Source organism: Boleophthalmus pectinirostris, unplaced genomic scaffold (assembly GCF_026225935.1).
Source record: "Boleophthalmus pectinirostris isolate CB_2022bp ecotype Guang Dong unplaced genomic scaffold, ASM2622593v1 HiC_scaffold_3, whole genome shotgun sequence".
NCBI classification, from domain to species: domain Eukaryota; kingdom Metazoa; phylum Chordata; class Actinopteri; order Gobiiformes; family Gobiidae; genus Boleophthalmus; species Boleophthalmus pectinirostris.
Genome location: NW_026571299.1, coordinates 144,832 through 151,511, shown reverse-complemented (window position 1 = coordinate 151,511; position 6,680 = coordinate 144,832). Strand labels below are relative to the sequence as shown.

At 50.7% G+C, this 6,680-nt stretch overlaps 1 pseudogene; it reads right to left on the bottom strand.

The window, feature by feature from the left end:
* Nucleotides 1–363: 363 nt before the first annotated feature.
* The window catches only part of LOC129411088 (citron Rho-interacting kinase-like), an 18,022-nt pseudogene continuing 11,705 nt past the window's right edge, over nt 364–6,680 (bottom strand).

The window sequence follows — 6,680 nt, the reverse complement described above, 5'->3', positions numbered from 1 at the left end:
TTTGTCGTGTTATGTGTCGTGTTTGTGTGAAACATGTGAATGAAACAAAAACACAACTCCAGGAAACAACAACAGAGCAGAACAGAACAGAGCAGAGGATTGTGGGAGCTGGAGTTCTGTAAAAACTACATCAGAGCAGAGGATCATGGGAGCTGGAGTTCTGTAAAAACTACATCAGAGCAGAGGATCATGGGAGCTGGAGTTCTGTATAAACTACATCAGAGCAGAGGATCATGGGAGCTGGAGTTCTGTATAAACTACATCAGAGCAGAGGATCATGGGAGCTGGAGTTCTGTATAAACTACATCAGAGCAGAGGATCATGGGAGCTGTAGTTCTGTATAAACTACATCAGAGCAGAGGATCATGGGAGCTGGAGTTCTGTATAAACTACATCAGAGCAGAGGATCATGGGAGTTGGAGTCTGACCTTTCCTCAGGTTGCTCCAGTCGGTGGAGCTGAAGAAGCGGTGGCAGCGCAGACCCTCAAAGTCCAGTCGCTCTCTGGGGCCACATAGCAAACCCCTGAGCAGCTCCGAGAACGAGTCCGACACACGAGGAACCGACGGGAACCTCAAGGAACGCTGAGGAGAACACAAGGAGAACATACAAGAACATGAGGAGAACACAAGGAGGAGAACATACAAGAACATGAGGAGGACACAAGGAGGAGAACATACAAGAACATGAGGAGGACACGAGGAGGAGAACATACAAGAACATGAGGAGGACACAAGGAGGAGACATACAAGAACATGAGGAGGACACGAGGAGGAGAACATACAAGAACATGAGGAGGACACAAGGAGGAGAACATACAAGAACATGAGGAACACAAGGAGGAGAACATACAAGAACATGAAGAGGAGAACATACAAGAACATGAGGAGAACACAAGGAGGAGAACATACAAGAACATGAGGAGAACACAGGAGGAGAACATACACAAGGAGGAGAACATACAAGAACATGAGGAGAACACAAGGAGGAGAACATACAAGAACATGAGGAGAACATACAAGAACATGACTAAGACAGGAGGAGAACACGAGGAGAGGAGAGGAGGACATGAGGAGATCGACACCTCCTCTCCATCTCCGTCCTGCAGGGGGAGCCGTACCTGGTAGTCTCTGATGTTTTCTCGTGTCTTGCTCGGCGTCTCGCCCTTAAAAGGAGACTTCCTGTAGATCATGTGAAAGGCCACGACTCCCACAGACCACCAGTCACACTCCGGCCCATACGAGGCCCGACACACACAGCACCTCCGGAGACAAGAACTCCAGACTCCCACCAGGTACCGACCAGGAGGAAGAGGAGGAGACCTGAGAGAAGAAGAAGAAACATCAGAGGAGGAAGAGACGACAGTAACACACAGTGCTGGAGATGGTGGTGTGTGTGGTGTTGGTGGAGGTCGTGGTAGTGTTGGTCATGGTGGAGGTCGTGGTGTTGTTGGAGGTGTTGGTGGTGTTGGTCATGGTGGATGGTGGTGGGTGTGTGTTGGTGTTGTGTTGGGTGTTGTTGTGGTGTTGTGTGTTGTGTTGTTGGGTGTTGGTGGTTGTTGTGGTTTTGGTGTTGTGTTGGTGGTGTTGGGTGGGTCATGGTGTTGGTGGTGTTGTTGGTGTTGGTGGTCATGGTGTTGGTGGTGTTGGTGAGGTTGGTGGTGTTGTTGTTGTTGGTGATCATGGTGGTGATCATGGTGTTGGTGTTGGAGGTGTTGTTGTTGGTGGTGTTGATCATGGTGTTGGTGGTGTTGTTGGTGTTGGTGAGGTTGGTGTTGGAGATGTTGTTGGTGTTGTTGGTGGTGTTGTTGGTGTTGGAGGTGTTGGTTTTGGAGGTGTTGGTGTTGGAGGTGTTGTTGGTGTTGGTGGTGTTAATGTTGGAGGTGTTGTTGGTGTTGGTGAGGTTGGTGTTGGTGGTGTTGGTGGCGTTGATCATGGTGTTGGTGAGGTTGGTGTTGGTGGTGTTGGTGAGGTTGGTGTTGTTGTTGGTGGTGTTGGTGAGGTTGGTGTTGTTGTTGGTGGTCATGGTGTTGGTGTTGGAGGTGTTGTTGTTGGTGGTGGTGGTGTTGGTGTTGGTGATCATGGTGTTGGTGGTGGTGTTGGTGAGGTTGGTGTTGGAGGTGTTGTTGTTGTTGGTGGTGTTGGTGAGGTTGGTGTTGTTGGTGTTGATCATGGTGGTGGTCATGGTGTTGGAGGTGTTGTTGTTGTTGGTGGTGTTGATCATGGTGTTGGTGGTGTTGGTGGTCATGGTGTTGGTGGTGGTGTTGGTGAGGTTGGTGTTGGAGGTGTTGTTGTTGTTGGTGGTGTTGGTGTTGTTGTTGTTGGTGATGTTGTTGTTATTGGTGGTGTTGATCATGGTGGTGGTGGTGTTGGTGTTGTTGTTAGTGTTGGTGGTCATGGTGTTGGAGGTGTTGTTGTTGGTGGTGGTGTTGATCATGGTGTTGGTGGTGTTGTTAGTCTTGGTGGTCATGGTGTTGGTGGTGGTGTTGGTGGTGGTCATGGTGTTGGTGTTGGTGGTGTTGTTGTTGGTGGTGTTGATCATGGTGTTGGTGGTGTTGTTGGTGTTGGTGGTCATGGTGTTGGTGGTGGTCATGGTGTTGGTGGTGTTGTTGGTGGTGGTCATGGTGTTGGTGTTGGTGTTGTTGTTGGTGGTGTTGATCATGGTGTTGGTGGTGTTGTTGGTGTTGGTGGTCATGGTGTTGGTGGTGGTCATGGTGTTGGTGGTGGTCATGGTGTTGGTGTTGTTGATCATGGTGGTGTTGGTGAGGTTGGTGTTGGTGGTCATGGTGTTGGTGAGGTTGGGTGTTGTTGGTGTTGTTGGTGAGGTTGGTGTTGGTGGTCATGGTGTTGGTGGTGTTGTTGGTGGTGGTTATGGTGTTGGTGGTGTTGACCATGGTGTTGGTGGTGAGGTTGGTGTTGGTGGTCATGGTGTTGGTGGTGTTGGTGAGGTTGGTGTTGTTGGTCATGGTGTGGTGGTGTTGGGTGGTGGTTGGTGGTGTTGGTGTGTTGGTGTTGGTGAGGTTGGTGTTGGTGGTCATGGTGTTGTTTGGTGTTGTTTTGTTGGTGGTGTTTGGTGAGGTTGGTGTTGTTGGTGGTGTTGGTGGTCATGGTGTTGTTGGTGTTGTTGGTGTTGTTGGTGAGGTTGGTGTTGTTGGTCATGGTGTTGGTGGTCATGGTGTTGGTGGTTGGTGGTGTTGGTGGTGTTTGGTGGTCATGGTGTTGGTGGTGTGTGGTGGTGTTGGTGAGGTCATGTTGTGGTCACGGTGGTGTTTGTGTTGGTGGTGTTGGTGGTGTTGGTGTCATGGTGTTGGTGGTGTTGGTGGTTGGTGGTGTGTTGATGGTGTTGGTGTTGGTGGTTGGTGTTGGTTTGGTGTGGTGGTGGGTGGTGTTGGTCATGGTGTTGTTGGTTGTTTTGGTGTTGTGGTGTTGGTGTTGGTGGGGTGTTGGTGGTCATGGTGTTGGTGTTTGGTTGTGTTGGTTGGTGTGGTGTTGGTGGTGTTGGTCATGGTGGTGTTGGTCATGGTGTTGGTGGTCATAGTGTTGTTGTTGGTGGTGTTGGTGGTCATGGTGTTGGTGGTGTTGGTCATGGTGTTGGTCATGGTGTTGGTGTTGTGTTGGTGGTGTTGGTGAGGTTGGTGTTGGTGGTGTTGGTCATGGTGTTGGTGGTGTTGGTCATGGTGTTGGCGTCGTTGGTGGTGTTGGTGAGGTTGGTGTTGGTGTTGTTGGTCACGGTGTTGGTGGTCATGGTGTTGGTGGTGTTGGTCATGGTGTTGGTGAGGTTGTTGGTGTTGTTGGTGTCGGTGTTGTTGGTGGTGTTGGTCATGGTGTTGGTGAGGTTGTTGGTGTTGTTGGTGGTGTTGTTGGTGTCGGTGTTGTTGGTCATGGTGTTGGTGGTCATGGTGTTGTTGTTGGTGGTGTTGGTGGTCATGGTGTTGGTGGTGTTGGTCATGGTGTTGGTGTTGGTGAGGTTGTTGGTGTTGTTGGTGTCGGTGTTGTTGGTGTTGTTGGTCATGGTGTTGGTGGTCATGGTGTTGTTGGTGGTGTTGGTGGTCATGGTGTTGGAGGTGTTGGTGGTGTTGGTGAGGTTGGTGTTGGTGGTGTTGGTCTTGGTGTTGGTCATGGTGTTGGTCATGGTGTTGGTGGTGTTGGTGTTGTGTTGGTGCTGTTGGTGTCGTTGGTGGTGTTGGTGAGGTTGGTGTTGTTAGTCATGGTGTTGTTGTTGGTGGTGTTGGTGGTCATGGTGTTGGTGAGGTTGGTGTTGGTCATGGTGTTGGTGGTGTTGGTCATGGTGTTGGTGGTCATGGTGTTGGTGGTGGTGTTGGTCATGGTGTTGGTGTTGTTGGTCATGGTGTTGGTGGTGTTGGTGGTCATGGTGTTGGTGGTGTTGGTCATGGTGTTGGTGAGGTTGGTGTTGGTCATGGTGTTGGTGGTGTTGGTCATGGTGTTGGTCATGGTGTTGGTGAGGTTGGTGTTGGAGGTGTTGTTGTTGTTGGTGGTGTTGGTGAGGTTGGTGTTGGAGGTGTTGTTGTTGTTGGTGGTGTTGGTGTTGTTGTTGTTGGTGATGTTGTTGTTATTGGTGGTGTTGATCATGGTGGTGGTGGTGTTGGTGTTGTTGTTAGTGTTGGTGGTCATGGTGTTGGAGGTGTTGTTGTTGGTGGTGGTGTTGATCATGGTGTTGGTGGTGTTGTTAGTCTTGGTGGTCATGGTGTTGGTGGTGTTGTTGGTGGTGGTCATGGTGGTTTTGTGTGTGGTGGTGTTGTTGGTGTTGGTGGTGTTGGTGTGATCATGGTGTTGGTGGTGGTTGGTGTTGGTGTTGGTGGTCATGGTGTGGTGGTGGTGGTCATGGTGTTGGTGGTGTTGTTGGTGGTGGTGGTGGTGGTTTGGTGGTGGTGGTCATGGTGTGGTGGTGGTGGTGTTGATCATGGTGTTGGTGTTGGTGATCATGGTGTGGTGTGGTGGTCATGGTGGTTGGTGTTGTTGGTGTTGATCATGGTGTTTGGTGAGTTGGTGTTGGTGGTCATGGTGTTGGTGAGGTTGGTGTTGTTGGTGTTGTTGGTGAGGTTGGTGTTGGTGGTCATGGTGTTGGTGGTGTTGTTGGTGGTGGTTATGGTGTTGGTGGTGTGTAGGTGGTGTTGACCATGGTGTTGGTGGTGAGGTTGGTGTTGGTGGTCATGGTGTTGGTGGTGTTGGTGAGGTTGGTGTTGTTGGTGGTGTTGGTGGTCATGGTGTTGGTGGTGTTGTTGGTGGTGTTGGTGAGGTTGGTGTTGGTGTCGTTGGTGTTGGTGAGGTTGGTGTTGGTGGTCATGGTGTTGTTGGTGTTGTGTTGGTGGTGTTGGTGAGGTTGGTGTTGTTGGTGGTGTTGGTGGTCATGGTGTTGTTGGTGTTGTTGGTGTTGTTGGTGTTGAGGTTGGTGTTGGTGTGGTGTTGGTGGTCATGGTTGGTGTGGTGGTGTTGGTGGTGTTGGTCATGTGTTGGTGTTGGTGGTCATGGTGTTGGTGGTGTTGATCATGGTGTTGGTGTTGTTGGTGGTGTTGGTGTTGTGTTGGTGAGGTTGGTGTTGGTGTTGTTGGTCACGGTGTTGGTGGTCATGGTGTTGTTGTTGGTGGTGTTGGTGGTCATGGTGTTGGTGGTGTTGGTCATGGTGTTGGTCATGGTGTTGGTGGTGTTGGTGAGGTTGGTGTTGTGTTGGTGAGGTTGGTGTTGGTGGTCATGGTGTTGGTGGTGTTGGTCATGGTGTTGTTGTTGGTGGTGTTGGTCATGGTGTTGGTGGTGTTGTTGGTCATGGTGTTGGTGAGGTTGGTGTTGGTGTTGTTGTTGGTGGTGTTGGTGGTGGTGTTGGTCATGGTGTTGGTGGTGTTGTTGGTCATGGTGTTGGTGAGGTTGATCCAGACTCACGGTTTTGTCGGTGGTGAGTTTTGCCGCTGATCCAAAGTCGGTGAGTTTGACGTGTCCCGTCCGATCGATCAGAACGTTCTCAGGCCTCACATCCCTGACACACAGACAGGTGCAGACAGGTGCAGACAGGTGAGAGACAGGTGCAGACAGGTGAGGGACAGGTGCAGACAGGTGCGTAGTGTTACCTGTGCACGTATCCGAGCGTGTGCAGGGTGTGGACGGCCTCTGTGAGCTCAGACAAATAAAACTGAGCCATGGACTCATCAAACGAATCTTCATAACGATTCAACACAGACAGAAGGTCCCCCCCAGGGAGGTACTCCATCACCTACAGAGAGAAACACATGAGACACAGTCCTCCAGGGAGGTACTCCATCACCTACAGAGAGAAACACATGAGACACAGTCCTCCAGGGAGGTACTCCATCACCTACAGAGAGAAACACATGAGAACACAGTCCTCCAGGGAGGTACTCCATCACCTACAGAGAGAAACACATGAAACACAGTCCTCCAGGGAGGTACTCCATCCCTAGAGAAACATCCAGAGAAACACATGAAACAGTCCTCCAGGGAGGTACTCCATCACCTACAGAGAGAAACACATGAGACACAGTCCTCCAGGGAGGTACTCCATCACCTACAGAGAGAAACACATGAAACACAGTCCTCCAGGGAGGTACTCCATCACCTACAGAGAGAAACACATGAAACACAGTCCTCCAGGGAGGTACTCCATCACCTACAGAGAGAAACACATGAAACACAGTCCTCCAGGGAGGTACTCC